The 17958-nt window shown below is 35.8% G+C and overlaps 1 long non-coding RNA gene and 1 other non-coding gene across 4 annotated transcripts; both read right to left on the bottom strand.

Moving 5' to 3' along the window:
* Positions 1-4539: 4539 nt before the first annotated feature.
* On the bottom strand, positions 4540-4646 carry LOC112534650. Its single transcript, XR_003078938.1, has one exon. It is a non-coding gene; the product is annotated as a small nucleolar RNA R71 (small nucleolar RNA).
* A 5478-nt stretch (positions 4647-10124) lies between these two features.
* Positions 10125-16809, bottom strand: LOC8259269. 3 transcript variants are annotated; one of them, XR_007216314.1, is made up of 4 exons: positions 15848-16809; positions 10798-10942; positions 10638-10691; positions 10125-10533 (listed from the first exon to the last, which is right to left on the bottom strand). It is a non-coding gene; the product is annotated as an uncharacterized LOC8259269 (long non-coding RNA). The 3 variants fall into 3 exon arrangements; XR_007216313.1 differs by lacking the exon at positions 15848-16809 and having other exon boundaries at positions 10638-10694; positions 10798-12537; XR_003078931.2 differs by lacking the exon at positions 15848-16809 and having other exon boundaries at positions 10798-12537.
* Between the last annotated feature and the right edge of the window lie 1149 nt (positions 16810-17958).

The raw sequence follows: 17958 nt of genomic DNA, 5'->3' as shown, positions 1-17958 counted from the left end.
GGAGAGATTTGCGGACGATCTCGGCCGTCAATTTGCAAACGAAGCCCGATCGCCACGAAACCGGTGCCATTGCGAAGCATGAGCTGAGGAGAGTCGAGATAAGTCCTCCGATCGTCCATCCTCTACCGGAGCTCACCGAAAAAGCTGAAAAACGCGGTTGCCACCTACTTCTCCGGAACTCCCTCCTTCGGCTACCAAAACCTACGCCGCTACCGCTAAAAGGTAGCTCTTTCCGAGTGGAGCCGATCGCCACCGAGATCGGCCGACAAGGCCGCCGGAAACAGCCAGAATGACGCCAAGAAACCGCTGCCTTCCTTGCACGCTTTCGCCCGCCGACACACCGCCACCATCGTGCCTGTCTGGTTGCACCACCGGCCACCGCCAAGCCCAGCGGACGGGAACACTGTCGCCACGGACGGCAGTGAGCTTCCCTCTTCTTCCCCCCGACTTCTTCTCTCTCCTCGACACTTTTTTCTTTCCTTTCTTCTATATCGACAATTGGTCCCTGAAGATTTCTTTCTTACTTTTTGGTCCCTCACCTTTTTAAATTACGACAATTTTACCCTGCAGAATTTTCAATTGACCCCCAAACTTTTCTTTAGCCTTTCAATTAAACCCCTAACTATTTAATTTGGGCCAAATTAGAATTATTGAAAATACATAATTACAACAATACCAAACTTACAAACTTACATTAAAACCCCATAATAATAAAATTATACTTTTAATCCTTATTCCAAAATAAATTTTCAATTTAGTCCTAACACACAATTAAATTAAATAGCCAATTTGCTAAATATTTTCCAACTTAAAATTAAATACCACTAACTAATTAAAATATTAATTTTCCCAAAATTCTTTTATAAAAACACCCTTTACAAATTCTTCCATAATTCTCCAATATATATATATATATATATATATATATATATATATATATATATATATATATATATATATATATATACATTTGGAGAAAATTTGAATAACCAAAAATATAATTTATTTCTCAAATAATTTACTTAATTAACTCCTTAAAAATCAAACTAATTGGGTATAGAAATAACTCCTTTATTTGTCTAATATTAAATTTTTAAAATTGAGTTTAAATCATTCCAATTAAACCGAATAAAAATAAAGCTAAAATTAATTTAAATAAAAACTCATTTATTAATTATTATTAATATTAACATTATTAAATAAAAATTCCGGGTATTACACTCTTCATCCTTTTCCTTAATTTTTTATGTTTCTACCTAAAGCCTTTTACTTCTACAATTTGAATTCACTAATTTAATCCCTCCTTATTGGTTCCAAGGGGATAACAACCTCATCTACTTTTACCCTAGCTACCTACATTGCTATACCTGAGGTTATAGCCAATTGAAATTGGTATTTTGATAGTGGTGTCGTTAATCACACAACTCCTGACTATAGTCAACTTGGACAACCTACAACGTACAATGGTAAGAAATCTCTTATTGTTGCAAACATTTCACACTTACATATTGCAAACACAAGTCATTCTTTATTATTTCTACTACACACCCACCTCTTCCTTTAAAATTAAATCATATTCTTCATGTTCCTTATATTAAAAGTAGTATATCTCCTCCTACTACTGATAATAATGTTTACCTTTAATTTCATTCTAATAATTGTTATTTAAAGGACAAGGTGTCATAAGTTGTGCTCTTGGAAGGAAAAATTGAGAATGGCTTATATCAGCTGAAAAGTCCACCTATTACCACAATATCTTCTTTATTTGCCCTCATGAACCAAAAAGAGGGGGTTGAATTGGTGAATAGAAAAGGAAAAAAATTAAAATTTGGTTTGAGAAAAAGTTAAAAAATATAAAAAAAGAGATACAAGTTATAGTGGTTCGAGTGTTCACTATGGAAATTCGTGCTATCTCCACTCCTCAATTCATAATTATGAATTCACTATGCTATTAGTCTTTACAAAATGGAGTTTTTCAAGCTCACTCCCAACTTGGTGTTTTATGGCTCATACTAAACCTTATACTTTGTGTTCTAGTAAATAACACACAACCCTTACAAGTGTTTTTGTTTAGGCTAACACTCAAACCTCACAAGAGCATACAAGCTCTTATAAAAATCAAGAATTGAGAAATTAATTACAAGAATGAGAAAAAATTGAATGCACAGTAGTATGGACTTTTGGAGGTTGTTGATTAACCATAAATGACCATTTATGTGGTTTTTATAGTCTAAAAATTCTAAAAAGTCGTTACACATATATCCCAAAAGATTCACCATACTTTGATTTAAGACAATGCATTAAATGCACTTGTCAAAATGTGAAATCGCGATTCTTGCATTGCGGTCGCGAATTTTGAACTACCACCAAGGGCTATCTGACGTGGCGGTATGGCATTGACGACTTTCAAATGTTAGCATTGGCGGTTCCTAATGGTTACTTTAAACTTCAAGTTTCTAGTCACGCCCACTTGAGGTGCGGTTGTGAACATGAGCTTTTCAAGCCATTTTCTTCTGCCTTGAAACTTATTGATAGATCATAAATAGTTATACTTATTGTGTTTAATTCCTTTACATTTTGATTGGATAATATGCTTAATTGTAGAAATTGTGTTTATTCTGATCTAGATGGTGAAATATCAAGGATTGAGTGAAATTTAGCCTAAAGACATGTTTTAAGGCAACACTTGTTAAAAACTAAGTCTTTTAGAGGAAGAGCAAAAATTTGGGCAGAATATCATTTTCAATAAAGCGTGACCACGCCTTACAATCAGTGAGCTGCTGGAATCTGCAAAAGAGAATTTTAAATTTTCAAGATAAATTCGTGGTGGATCCACTTTTATAGAATTTTCTTTATTTTTGAAGTGCTAGATAAAGAGAACTTACTCCCATGTATTTAGAATTTTAACTTGTTTAGATTATCCTTTATCTTATCCTTCCTTATAGGGATAAGATCATATAGAAACTTTTATTTCTTTTTTATAAGAATTATCTTATTAGGGTTTAAGTTTGACTTCCTATATAAGGAGGCTAGTTCTACCAAGTAGAGGACGGCTGAGAGCGCTTTGATTATTTATTATTCTTCTTCTTCTATTTCCTACAATTCTTTTCTTGTGAATTTTTACTCCACCATGTGTGGCTAAGTTTTTAGTTTCTGATTCAAGAGTGAATAAATTGTAATTGTGATTTTGTGAGGCTTTGTGCTTAACAGAATTCTTCTTTAATTCAAGTATTCTTCATTTCTTATTTTTATTATTTATGAATTTTTGATATTGATTGAACTGACGACCCAACTTTGATATTGATTTTTCTATTGCTAAACTTTGAGTTTGTGATACGTAATTGTCATGAACGATTGACACAAGTAGCAAGGAGCTGGCTCATGTGTGTATGATTGCGGCCTTTTCGAATTACATAGCTTGCATGACAGGCTCTAGGGAAATAAAGGAACAAGGTTAATTCAATTGCAGCTATCTCAATTAATTAATGTTAGTTTAGTCATTCTCATTATTCTTAATGCTATCATTGAGTTGATATGGAACGCTATCATGCCCAGTTGACTAATGGTAAGTTTTGATTTGGATGTTGGGTTTAAGTAAATTATATTAGGAGAATTTAACTTGTTGCGACTTTTTCGAATAAGTAGACTAAGTACTTGAATAGAAAAATTGATATTTAAGCCTATGATCATGATTACAATTGGATGAAATTAGCACTCTTGAATTGAAAATTTGTTAAGATTGATTTTTTTATTTACTTTAATATTCAACCTTCATTATTTTCTGTTTATTTATAATTTGGTTCAAACATTCAAAATCCTCTTATTTTTATTTAACTTTGAGAAGCTATCCACATTGGTTCCCTTAGAACTTGACCTGGTTTCACTATTTCTACAAGTTAGTATAGGAAAATCAGTAATTCATTTTGAAGGGCTTCGACAACCCGTTCAAATTTGGCACCGTTGTCGGGGAGCTATTTTAGTTTCTCATTGTTTAATTTATTTTTTTATGACTCGTTTTTCTCAGGCTATTGATTTGCAGTATAATCCTAAAATTGAGAAGACAGCGCATCGATTAAGAAAGGAGACTAGGCAAAGAAAAAGTTATCTCATAGAGAAATTGGAGATAGATTTAGCTATTGGTGACACATCTATTTTTCAAAAAGTTGCAGAAAATATGGCGAACAGAACTCTTAAAGAGCTAGCCGTGCCGGATTTGAATCAACAACCTTTATGCATTACATTTCTTAATATTGCAGTTGATTTTGAATTAAAATCTGGCTTAATTCACTTACTCCCTTCTTTTCATGGATGTACAGGTGAAGATCTTCATAAACACTTGAAAAAAAATTCCATATTGTATGCTCCGGAATGAAGCCACATGGTATGACTGAAGAGCAAATAAATCTTAGAGCTTTTCCTTTTTCTTTGAAGGATAAAGCAAAAAATTGGCTCTATTATCTACCCTTCGGTTCAATAACAACATGGAATGAGATAAAAAGATTGTTCTTAGATAAGTTTTTTCCTGCAACAAGAGCTGCCAACATTAGAAAAGAAATTTGTGGCATAACACAGTTCACTGGAGAAAAATTGTATGAGTATTGGGAAAGGTTCAAGCAATTATGTGCTAGTTGCCCCCATCACCAATTTCTCAGCAATTCTTAATCCAATACTTCTATGAAGGATTGTTGCCAATGGATAGGAGTATGATTGATGCAGCAAGTGGTGGAGCTTTGGTAGACAAGACACATGAAGAAGCCAAGCAGTTGATTTTAAACATGGCTGAAAATTCTCAGCAATTTGATACAAGAGCTGATGGAGCTACTAGGCGAGTTAATGAGGTAAGCACTAAAAATCTTGAAAATCAAACTTCTGATTTAACTGCTTTGGTTCGTCAAATGGTTGTAGGGCAATTGCAAATGGAAAAAGTTTGTGGAATATGCTTAGTTCAATGACATCCCACTGATATGTGCCCAACATTACAACAAGATGCAAAAGGCTAATGCTTTAGGCGGGTTTACTGATCAACCTCAAAGGAAGTATGATCCCTTTTCCAATCAATATAATTCTGGATGGAGAGATCACCCGAATTTGAGCTATGGAAACCAAGAAGGACAACAAAATTATCCTTCCTAGAATTTTATTAGACCACCTCAAGTTCTCCAAAAACTTCAAGCTTCAAAATCAGGTCTGTCTTTGGAAGATATTGTTAAAGATCTTGCTAACAATGCTCTTCAATTTCAATAGAAAACAAGGTCAAGCATTCAGAATTTAGGCAATCAAATTACTCAATTGGCTACGTCGGTTAGTAAATTAGAGGCTCAAAATTCTGGAAAACTACCTTCACAACCAGAGATAAATCCAAAGGAGAATGTTGGTGCAATTTTTCTAAGAAGTGGAAAGGAGATTCCTTTAGGGTCGATTCCATTTAGGAAAAGTAAACCGAGCAAGAAAAAGGAAGAAGAAGCTTCCTCTGAAGCATCACGTGGGGTAAAATTCGATCCTCTTCCATCTCTTTCATCTCACACTCCATTACCTCATTTTCCTAGCATATTAGCTAAGTCAAAAGAAGATGAGCAAGAAAAAGAGATCTTGGATACATTTAGGAAGGTGGAGATAAATATCTCATTATTGGATGCTATCAAGCAAATTTCTAAATATGCAAAGTTCTTGAAGAAATTGTGCACAAACAAAAGAAGGATGAAAGAAAAGGAGAAAGTGGTGGTAAGTAAGAATATGTCGGCTATCTTGCAAAAGAATATATGCCAGAAAAATGCAAGGATCCAGGTATGTTTTCATTACCTTGTGTTATTGGTAATATGAAAATTGAGCGTGCCATGATAGATTTAGGAGCTTCCATTAATGTCATGCCATTTTCTGTTTATCAAGAGTTAAAACTAAATAACTTGCAAAAGACTAGTGTAGTGAGTCAATTAGCTGATCATTCTTATATTCATCCCCTTGGAGTTGTTGAAGATGTTTTGGTGCAGGTTAATGAGCTCATATTTCCTGTCGACTTTTACATTTTGGAAATGGATGGTAATTCCTTATCAAAATCAACTTCGATTTTATTAGGACGGCCATTCATGAAAACTAGTTAAGATTGATTTTTATTTACTTTAATATTCAGCCTTCATTATTTTCTGTTTATTTATAATTTGATTCAAACATTCAAAATCCTCCCATTTTTATTTAACTTTGAGAAGCTACCATATTGGTTCTCTTGGGATTCGACCTGGTTTCACTATTTCTATAAGTTAGTTTAGGAAAATCAGTTTATTTTAAAGTACATCGATAATCCGTTCACTTCTACTTTTCGTGGTCGCACCCATTCTGGTGCGGTTGCGATTTCGAGCTTTTGTAGACTCAAATTTTTTGCCATGAAAATATTGCTTTTAGCTGTCGCAATTCGTGAGGCAATCTTTCTTGAACTAAGCTACAACATCAACACTTGAAGGATCATTAGGTCAACACTTTAATTTGTTTATTAAGATTAAAATAAGGGATGACAAGGCATTTAAGCTAACATTCTTCACTTTTCGCTTCTGCGATAAAAGCTTTTAATAAAGTCACTCCAAATTCGAGTTCATTCATGTCTAATAATCGATCTAGTTTGTCTGTTTCTCCTTTTAACTTGATAAGAACTATATGGCATTGGCACTTAGGCCATGCTAGCTCCCAAATTATTAGTAATGTTATGAGTCATTGTAAGTTGCGATCACTAATAAATGGCAAATCTTCTTTTTGTGATTCATGCTAATATGCCAAATCCCATGCTCTTCCATTTGAATTATCAGAAAATAAAACATCTAAACCTCTTGAATTGATTTATATTTTATTAATGATTTCACCCGCTACATCTGCAGCTTTTGCACAAAAAATGAATCATTTATAACCTTTCTCAACTAAAAGACCTTAACATAAAAATAAAAAGGTTCCAAACTAATGGTGGCGGAGAGTTTCAACCTTTTCATTTAGCCCTTAAACCCTTTGGCTATCTTTATTCGTCATACGATGTCCCTGTACAAGCCAATAAAATGGGCAAGTTGAGAGAAAACATTGTCATATCGTGGAGATGGAACTCTTTCTACTAACTCAAGCATCTATGCCTCTCCACTTTTGGTAGGAAGCCTTCTCCACAGCCTATTATCTAATTAATCACTTATCTACACCTGTTCTTAATAATCTCATTTCTAAAAAATATTTTTCATCACCCTCCTTACTAATCTTTTCTTTAAGTTTTTGGGTCCTATTATTTTCCATATCTATGTTCATATCAAAAACATAAATTTAAGCTTCATAGCATTAAATGTGTCTTTATTGGTTATAGTGATTCACACAAAGGCTATATAGGTGTCTCTCATCGGCAAGTCGTATATTTGTCTCCCGTCATGTTACATTTAATGACTATGAATTTCCTTTTTCGTTTGGATTTCTAAAGGAGTCTTTTTCTCATATCTATGTCTCTCTCGACATGCCACCTTTTTTCATTCCACCACCATATATTTGCTCTCAGTCTAACAAGTCTCATATTATCTCGTCAAACTCACCCGCTGATGTAAACCAACATCAAGAAGATACCTCCATGCAGACTTCCTCACCTAGATCGTCTCATGACAATGATGTCTCTACTACGTCCAATTCCCCTTTGCCCCTCATGGAATATGATCATTCATCACCAACACCTCCAACAACAAAGGTTGTGATTCCTTCTCATCATCCCATAAAAACTAGAAGCCAAAGTAGTATTTTTAAACCAAAAACATATTCTACTCTTGCAATTCCTGATCAAACATTCATTTCTCATCACCAAAAGAACCCAAATTTGTTTAAAAAGCTCACACTAGCCCATATCAGCTACGACATGCAAGAAGAATACTTAACTCTAATGAAAAACCAAACATGGATTCTTATTTCCTATACATCAAATATGAATATGGTTGACAATAAATGGGTTTCTAAGACAAAATTCAATGATTTAAAGCCCGCTTGGTTGTAAATTGATTTTATCAAACTCTCGTTGTAGATTATACTAAAACTTTTAGCCCCATTGTCAAGTTCTTTATCATTCGAGTTGTCTTGGCTATTGTAGTAAATAAAGGATGGAATGTTCGGCAACTTGACATAAATAATGTGTTTCTCAATGACTATCTTCAAGAACTAGTTTACATGAACCAACCTAAAGGTTTTGTGAACAATTATGATCATATTTGTTTGTTAAAGAAAGTGCTCTATGGTATTAAGCAAGCTCTACGGTCTTGGTTTGATCGCTTGCAAATATACTTACTCCACATTGGGTTGCGTCCTTACCAAACTTAACACAGTTCCATTAGCCTTCAACATTAAACAAATACATATGATAAAAAGCAAATCTTCAACATTAAACAAATACATATGATAAAAAGCAAAAGGATCAAGTTTTACAAACTGAAAATCTAACCTATATGCAGTTTGTGAGATGCTTTAACATACATTCCCACAAATAGCAAGACAAGCACCATAAACACTACTTTGTACGTCATAGAGCATATACCACATTTCCATAAACAAAAAGACAAGCACCAGCCATTAGCATTTTCTTCATAATCCCATTCCCCTCCATTGATTTCACTTTCTCCTTCAGAATATCGATCTCTATCATTAGGAGTCCAGATTCCTCTTTTAGCAACTGAATTTCACCCTTAAGAACATAATTTCCAGCCCTTAATGCTATATTGTCAGACTTCAATGCTTCAATCTCACTTTTCATTGTTTCATTCTATGTTGGTAGCCTTTCATTTGTTCTAGAGCACATGAGCTAATAGCTTGTGCTTCCCCAGCTTGTATCAAAGCCTCATTTCTTTCTTCTCTATAATCCTTCACATTCTTCCTCAACGGATTCACATAAACCACTTGATGATCAGTTAGCTCCACATCATTACCACAAATGAAAATTGCAAGTTCGACTCTGCATTTCATATTAAAGTAAAAATTAGACATCAAAACACAAAACCGTAGCCAGTGAAGGTGCAACATTATGAAGAAGAAAATCAACCCTTTGACATACATGTTGACATGAGCAGGTATAAAACCGCCTTTCTCGGTTCGAATTGGCCTCAGAGGTTTCTATACCACTCGAATTCCCACATTTGCAAAGTGGAATTCTTTTATTCTCTATTTCTTCTTGCAATTGATGGATATGTAAGAGTAACTTTCAGCTAGGAACAAATCCTGATTGGCAAAGGTAAAGATATATGAAGCCTAGTAAAAAGGTCTAAATGACGTGTCTATGGTCTACAGCTGGCCTGTGACGTGGAAAACATTTCTGATGTGTCCTGCCATGTTGAATGTCATTTAACGACAAATGTTGTTGTTTACATGCACCGTTGCTTAAGGGGTAAATATCAAAATACATAATTGTCCAGCGATCAAATGTCGACAAATAAAGGTGCAAAGGGCAATTGTCAAAAATATTAAAAGTGCAGGGGGCAAAAAATAGTTTATTCCTTTCAACTTTATCATTTCATTTTAGAGATAATTACTATTTCGCCCATATATTTTTCTATATTATATTAGTTACTCCTGACATTTAAATATTATCTCTTTTATCTTTTTGTTTAGTAATTTTATACTAAAAACTACTTCACTCAACAGTTAACTAGATTTGACTTTATACTATTTGCCTCATGATTTTCTATGTAATATACAAAGAGCTCTTTATAGTTTATTTATTATATTAAAACTAAATCTAATTAACGATTTTCTAAAAGAAATTTTGAAGGAATGAGTTTTTAATATAAAATTATAAAATAAAAGGGTAAAAAAATAATTTTTAATGTTAGGATATAACTAGTATAATATAAAAAAAGAATACAGAAGGCAAATAGTAATTACTCCTTCATTTTACTTTTTCTCTAATATCTTCATCGCAAAAGGGCAAGTTTGGAAAAATACCTATTTGCTTTCTTTTTAAAAAAAAAATAACCTGAGTTCTTTATAATATATAAAAAAGGGAAGAAAAACAAGGAAAGCCAAAGCCTAGGTTACGACAAGCCACGCAAGTTAGCAATACTGGAAATAAGCACAAGTCTGGAAGAAAGTGAAAGAGCAAACGAAGCAAAAGGTATACTTTTTCTGAAAAAACTAAATTACAACCCAACTTGTAATGCCTTCCATTACTTGCACCTTGTAAGAGTAAAATTACCATCGTATGAATAGCTAGAGTAACAAAAGGTAATATACATCCACAAGTTAACCCCAGTTTTATCTGCCATAATAACATCAAATCAAATTACCATTTTATCATTTAGGCTGATATTTATACCTGAAAAATGGTTAGCTTCTTTTCCTACAGTCCTATAGCCATAAAATGTGTATAAACACTTTACAAATATTTGCAACAGCACATTACTGAGGAAGTCGAGCCTCAGGCAGGTAACTTAGAGCCATATTATGAAACTCTAATGATGTTATGCTCTGAAACACTATTGGCACCATGTTCTGCAACTGTGGTGGCACTATATCATGTGATTGTGTTGGCCTTAAGTCGCACATCTCCTGCCAAAAGAATAAAAGATGAAAAAATAATGAGAACTGTAAGAGACTTCATATATAATGCTTAAACTGCAAGTTCAATGCATTAGGCTTTGAGCATCACAAACCATTAGGTGGAAGCTATCCTGTGAATCGACACTAACAGTTGCCGACTGAGGTAACTGCTATATGCATTGAGCAAATCATGATTAACATCATTCATGCAGGAAAGGTCCTTTACTATCAAAGCAACTAAAAGAGCGGATATCCGCCAAAAAAAATACTAACCTTTCCTTTTTTAAATGCATTACTTTCACTGTCTTCTTTCCCTTTTCCAGCATCAATTCTCCCAGGAGCCTTGTATGTACCAGTCAAGTGAGGATCCGATACCACATCTTTAGATGTAGTACTGCATTGATTCTCCTATTCAATGCTAAATAAAGTGGTAGAACAACAACATTGTCAGCAGAATTATTCAGAATTGCACATTGCTTTAAAGCTTCTTTTATGGAGCACAGTGCAATATTATAACTCTCTTCAGAAAGTGAAACCTCTTCCCAAAATAATGGCAGCTCCCAAAACCTCAACTTGGAACTTCTTGGAAATTTCATGCGTATATACAGGTGACATTTTTTTCTCAAAAGGTAATGGGGACTTGAATTCAGGTGTTTCATGCCATGCATCAAAATCAGCTCTGGCTTCCTCTTCATACCTATCTTCAAGTAGTAATCTATATTGCTCTATAAACTCTCTCATCGATGTTTCCCAGTGCAAATATTTGTCAAATGAAGAGTTCACACTTTCATATCGCAAAATTGTAGACAAACCAGCAAAAGATACACCCCTAATGAAAGCAGGGATCCAATATTTGCGAAAGCAGGGATCCAATATTTGCGATCTTCATATAATGATTGAACCTATTCCACCTCCCTAGTATTAAGTTTATCAAGTAATTTCCACCATCGCTTTGCAAACTGCTCCTTTGATCTACTTCATTCATTTTTTATTTCTTTTTCAAATTCATTTTTAACAGTATGTACTATAAAATAACTGAATTTTTAACAATCATTTCACTTTTTTTTTCATCCTTTTAAAACTAATGTCCTTGTGTCCATATATGTAAGACTAATATATGATCTTAATAGATGAAAATTAATGACTTATATGTGACTACATATGATGCATGACCAATACACATGTGAACTCATTGATTGACAAATCGAACACAAGTATCAAGTTCCAAAATAACAAACTTTCATAAAAGCATTCAAATTTCAAAAAGTACCTATAAAAATAATGTTATCAATCCTTTTGCAACTAATTTATTATAATCTTATTGAAAACTGAAGTTCCAATAGCCAAAAAATATTTCCAATATATAAAATTTAATAAATAGAAATCCTTTATCACTAGTAACACACTTATTATATTCAAATAAAAGAAATAGTTTTTTTTTTGAATTAAAAAATATTTAGGATATTGTAAGAAATAATTTTAGATTCCTTCATAGATGCCTAAACACCATATATATATTATTGATCTCTATCAGAACTCACTCGAATCATATGGAGAATCACTTACTATTGTCATAACAATTATTAGCACTATTTTGTAAAGCAGTAACAATTATTAGCACTATTGGAGCTACAAATACCCCTATGGAGTAAAGACCTTGCTGGTTGTAAAAAGTAAGGGAAAACAACAAACAACAATCATGAATCAAGTACTTAAGTGGCTTAACTGGTAACCCCTTAGTACTAAACCTCTACTTTAATATCAAATATAATCTTAGTATATACTAAACTAAATATTATCATATTATTTCACATTATACAAATATAACATCAAATATATAATAGTAATACTCAGGCATACAACATAATAGTAGTAGTAGTAGCAGCAGTAGCAATAATAATAATAATCAAACCATCAATAACAATCATGCAGTGAGCTCAGGTAAGTGTCAGCTAACAAATTTATCGCTATCCTCAGATTGTATTGCTATCAAAATTCTAATGCACCTACCAAAACTATCATATGCTCATAAACATTGAAATATAGATGTTGTTGAACTCCTTCCCCTCACCTTTGATCTATCTAAGGTTACGTACAGCTCGTGTTCGCGGAGCACTTGGAAGACTTGCTTGAGGTGTTGCACATGTTCCTCAAGACTGTTGCTGTATACAGCAATGTCATCCAAATAAACAACCACGAACTTATCAAGAAAGGGATGGAGTACCTTGTTCATGAGTGTGCAGAATGTGGCAGGGGCATTAGTGAGGCCGAAAGGCATGACCAAGAACTCAAAAGCTCCATATCGTGTCACGCATATTGTCTTCAGCACGTCACCAGGTGCGATGCGGACTTGGTAATAACCAGACCGCAAATCCAGCTTTGAGAAATATCGAGCCTTCCCCAATTGATCGAACAAGTCGGCAATCAAAGGGATTGGATATTTGTTCTTGATGGTGATCTTGTTTAAAGCCCGATAGTCAATGCACATCCGTAGCGAACCGTCCTTCTTCTTTTAAAAGAGGAGTGGCGCACCGTATGGGGCCTTCGATGGCTGGATATAGCCCGACTCAAGAAGGTCTTGGAGCTGCTTCCTCAACTCAGCCAGCTCCGGAGGTGCCATGCGGTAGGGTGCCATGGCAGGAGGCTTTGCACCAGGCTCGAGCTCGATGTGGTGATCCACATCTTGCTTTGGTGGCAACTTTTGTGGCAGCTTCGGCAGCATCGCGTCCTTGTATTCGTCAAGGACAGCTTCGACAGATTATGGCAAATGCGGGGCAGATTGCTCGTTATCGTCCTCATCGTTGAGCTCCCTCATAGTTGCGACATAACACTCCCCGTTCTTGAGACCCCGCTTGAATTGCAAGGCAGAAATCACAGCAGGTTTGGATCTCGCCATGCTCTTCAAGGGGATCACTCGAAGCTTGGAAGCGTCGAGGATCACTAGAGAGCTCATGGAAGGGGCCGGAATGGCATAGGCTTTATAGAAGAATGTTAGACCAAAGACAGTTTTAAAATCATCCATAGGCACAACAGTAAAGTCTAGCGTACCTTGCCAATCGCCAACTTGCACATTCACATTTTCCGCAATGCCGTAAACAGGCTTTGCCTCCGAATTGACAGCCGACTCCTTTGGGCCGCCTAGCGCCGCGCGTCCATGAAGTTGTGCGTAGCACCTGTATCAAGCATGGGGCAGGCAGCTTTGCTCTCAATGAAAGCATCAACGTAAAGTAGGCCTCTTTCCATAGAGACGAAGCGAGAGAGGAGCTTCGACAGTGCACCTAAGTGCTGTAGAGAACCCATGCCAGCTTAGGGTTCTCCTTGGCAGTTATCTTTGCTGAATTCTGCCATGATGGCATTCATCGCCTTTTGATTTGGGCAGTCTCTCACCCAGTGTGGTCCGTCACAAATGAAGCAGGGCTTGGGTGGCTTAGAGGCAGCAGGTTTCTCCTTGTGCGTCGAGCCTTTGCCGTGCTCCGAGTTGCCGCCAGAAGACTTCTGGTAGCTACTCTCCTGCCTTTATTGAAGTCCCTCTTTTGGCCTCCCCCACTCTTGGAAGGGCTAGGCTTCTTGCCCTTGTCTTGAGTAGAGTAGTCCTTAAGGTTCTCCATTGCGGCAATTGCTTCATCAAGGGTCTGCACTCCGCGTCGCTCGAGCTCCATCTTCACCCAAACTTTCAACCTGTCCTTGAAATCAAAGAGGAGCGGATCATCAGTTAGGTCTGGAATCTCTAGCATGAGAGTCGTGAACTCCTTGACATATTCGATAATGCTCCCGGTTTGCCTTAACCTTCGCAGCCTGCTTCGTACCTCATCGTTGGCGTTGTGAGGCACAAATTGCTTGCGGAGCTCGGACTTGAACTGTTCCCACGTGTTGATTATGCAAAGCCCCTTCTCCCTATCGGAATGTTTCCTTCTCCACCACAGTTGGGCGGAATCCCTTAGGAAGATGGCAGCGTTGCTAATCTTCGAGAAGTCATCCGTGACGTTCATCGCCTCGTAGTATTGATCAAGCCCGAACAAGAAGTTTTCCACCATAGTGGCGTTGTGCGTGCCATTATACATGGCAGGCTTAGGGACTTTCAATCCGTGCGGGGCAGCAGAACTTGTAGTGGCAGCTGTGCTTGTCGAGGGTGGACTACCTCGACGAAGAGCATCCATCTCCCTACGAAGCTTTTTCAGCTCATCCGGTAGGGACTTTTACTGGTCGGCGAACTCCTCCCTAAGGGAGCGTAGTTCTCCCTGAAAGGCTCTGCCAAGATCTTCGATCATGGCCTTGGCAACCCTTGTGATCTCCATGTTTTCATGGATGAGGTTGTCAACCTGATCACTAAGCTCGCCAATAGTCGAAGTCACGCTAGCCAAATCTTTCTCAAGGCTAGCAACTCTAGACTCCACAAGCTCGCTACCTAGATTTGCCCCTCGCTGGGCGTTGCTCTTCCACCGCAGCAGCCACAATTCCTTCCTCGCTTGCTATCGCTCGAATCACTTCCACCAGCGGTACCTAAGATTAAAACCGTTGCTCTGATACCACCTGTCACGAAACTTGGGCTTAGAGGTTAGCCAAGTCGCGTGGCACTTAGTTAACTTGCTTGATGAAGTCGAACTAAGTAAGCCTAGATGAGAATTGGGAGAAATCGTAGGTGAGCAAAGTAGGCAGCAGGGTTTTGGAACTTGGGTAGGGTAGAGAATTGAGAGCACTTGAGCTTTGAAAATATGGAGAGCTTTATTAAATTTACAACCTTCCTCTTGTTGTTACAAATGATGGATGGAAGAGGTATTTATAGGCTTTCCACCTCCTTTACTTGTGGCTAGAATTTATCCTTCTAGAATTCTCTACAAATTTCATATGTACAAGACTTCCTTTGGAAGCTACACCATGTACAAACAAGGGAAGCTTCTAGGCAGCCCCTTAGCTTGGCATTCAGCCTTGCTTCTTCCAGCATTCTCTAGATCCTTCCCTTGACTTCCTTGGCAACCAACTTGGGCTAGGCTGCAGTTTTCAGGCTGGGCATGTGTTGGGCATATTTCTGAGGCTGGACAGCCTTCCTTGCCCAAGATGAGGCGGGCTGTGACACTAGCCTCCTAATACTAAACCACTATTTTGATATTGGCTGTAATTCTAGCAAATACTAAAACAAACATTATCACATTATTTCACATCATATATACAACAACAAATATATCTTAATAATAATCATAGCAACATAGTAGTAGAAATAGTTGTAGTATTAGTAGTAGCAATAGTAAGAATAATAACAATAATAATAATAATTATGAAAGCAATAATAAAATCATATAGTAAGGTAAGTTAATTTTCAACTTACAAACATATTGTTATCCTCAAGTTGTATAGCGTTCATATAGAGTGACTTGGATGGGATCTAAATAAATAGAAAATAAAATTAGTATGTGCTTTTATACATTAAGATCTTGATATTGTACTCCATCCCTCCACCTTGAAGTTTTGTCCATTTCATACTTAGAAATACTTTACTAAGAGCAAATCTCACAGTATATTGAAAATTGTTCGTTTACCTTTCATGTCCTTATAAAGTTCATTATTAATAATATGAACTCTAAAATGATTTTATTTCTCATAAATATTTCATCTCATTGTCTTATATTATTATTCTGAAAATAATGTCTTTGTGTCCAATTTCTCATGCTAATAGATGACCTTAGTACTTGATAATGCGTGACTTATATGTGCCTATGATGCATGAGCAATGCATATGCGACTCAATGATTGACGACTTGGACACAAGAATCAATTTCTAAAATAACAGAGTTCATAAGAAAATTCAAATTTCAAAATGCACCTCTAAAATATCATCAAGTCCTTTTTACCATTATCAAACTGATTTATTATAGTATATTGAAACTAAAGCCCCAATTGCCAAAAAATATTTTCAATTTGTAAAATTTAATACATGCAATACCTCCATCACTAGTAATTCATTTGTTATATACAAACAAAAGAAATAAATAAAAGACAATCAAGAATTGTGTACTTACCGAGTCGCTTAACTGGTTATTATGAGCTTAGCCTCCTAATACTAAACCACTATTTTGATATCGGCTGTAATTCTAGCAAATACTAAAACAAACATTATCACATTATTTCACATCATATAATATAACAGTAAATATATCTTATAATAATCATAGCAACATGGTAGTAGAAATAGTTGTAGTATTAGTAGTAGCAGTAGTAAGAATAATAACAATAATAATAATAATTATGAAAGCAATAATAAAATCATATAGTAAGGTAAGTTAATTTTCAACTTACAAACACATTGTTATCCTCAAGTTGTATAGCTTTCATATGGAGTGACTTGGATGAGATCTAAATAAATAGAAAACAAAATTAGTATGTGCTTTTATACATTAACATCTTGATGTTGCACTCCATCCCTCCACCTTGAAGTTTTGTCCATTTCATAATTAGAAATAGTTTCCTAAGAGCAAAAAGGTCCTTATAAAGTTCATTGTTAATAATATGAACTCTAAAATGATTTTATTTCTCATAAATATTTCATCTCACTTTCTTATATTATTATTCTGAAAATAATGTCCTTGTATCCAATTTCTCATGCTAATGGATGACCTTAGTATTTGATAATGCGTGACTTATATGTGCCTATGATGCATGAGGAATGCATATGCGACTCAATGATTGACAACTTAGACACAAGAATCAATTTCCAAAATAACAGAGTTCATAAGAAAATTCAAATTTCAAAATGCACCTCTAAATATCATCAAGTCCTTTTAACCATTATCAAACTGATTTATTATAATATATTGAAACTAAAGCCCCAATTGCCAAAAAATATTTTCAATTTGTAAAATTTAATACATGCAATAGCTCCATCACTAGTAGCTCATTTGTTATATACAAACAAAAGAAATAAATAAAAGACAATCAAGAATTGTGTACCTACCGAGTCTCTTAACTGGTTATTATGAGCCTGGTGTCACAGCCCGCCTCATCTTGGGCGAGGCAAGGCTTGTCCATGGACAAAAATATGCCCAACATATGCCCAGCTCAATGCTGCTACCTAGCCCAAGTTGGCTGCCCAAAGAAACCAAGGGAAGATCCTAGAAGTTGCTAGAGGATGCAAGGCTGTGTGCCAAGCCAAGGAGCTGCCTAGAAGCTTCCCTTGTTTGTACATAGAGTAGCTTCCAAAGGAAGTCTTGTACATAAGTAGCTTATAGAAATTTCTAGATGGATTAATCTTGACCACATGTTAAGAAGGTGGGAAGCCTAAATAAAGGCCACCCCACATACTTGTAAGGAAGGTTGGAAAAATATTAACAAAGCTCTCCACACATTTTCAAGTGCTCTATTCTACTATAATCCTACACCCTTGCTGCCTACTTTGCTCACCTAAAATCGCTCACAACTCTCATCTAGGCTTACTTAGTTCGA

Source organism: Ricinus communis, chromosome 6 (assembly GCF_019578655.1).
Source record: "Ricinus communis isolate WT05 ecotype wild-type chromosome 6, ASM1957865v1, whole genome shotgun sequence".
NCBI lineage: Eukaryota > Viridiplantae > Streptophyta > Magnoliopsida > Malpighiales > Euphorbiaceae > Ricinus > Ricinus communis.
The sequence above is the reverse complement of the archived record's forward strand: the minus strand, read 5'-3'. Positions and strand labels throughout refer to the sequence as shown.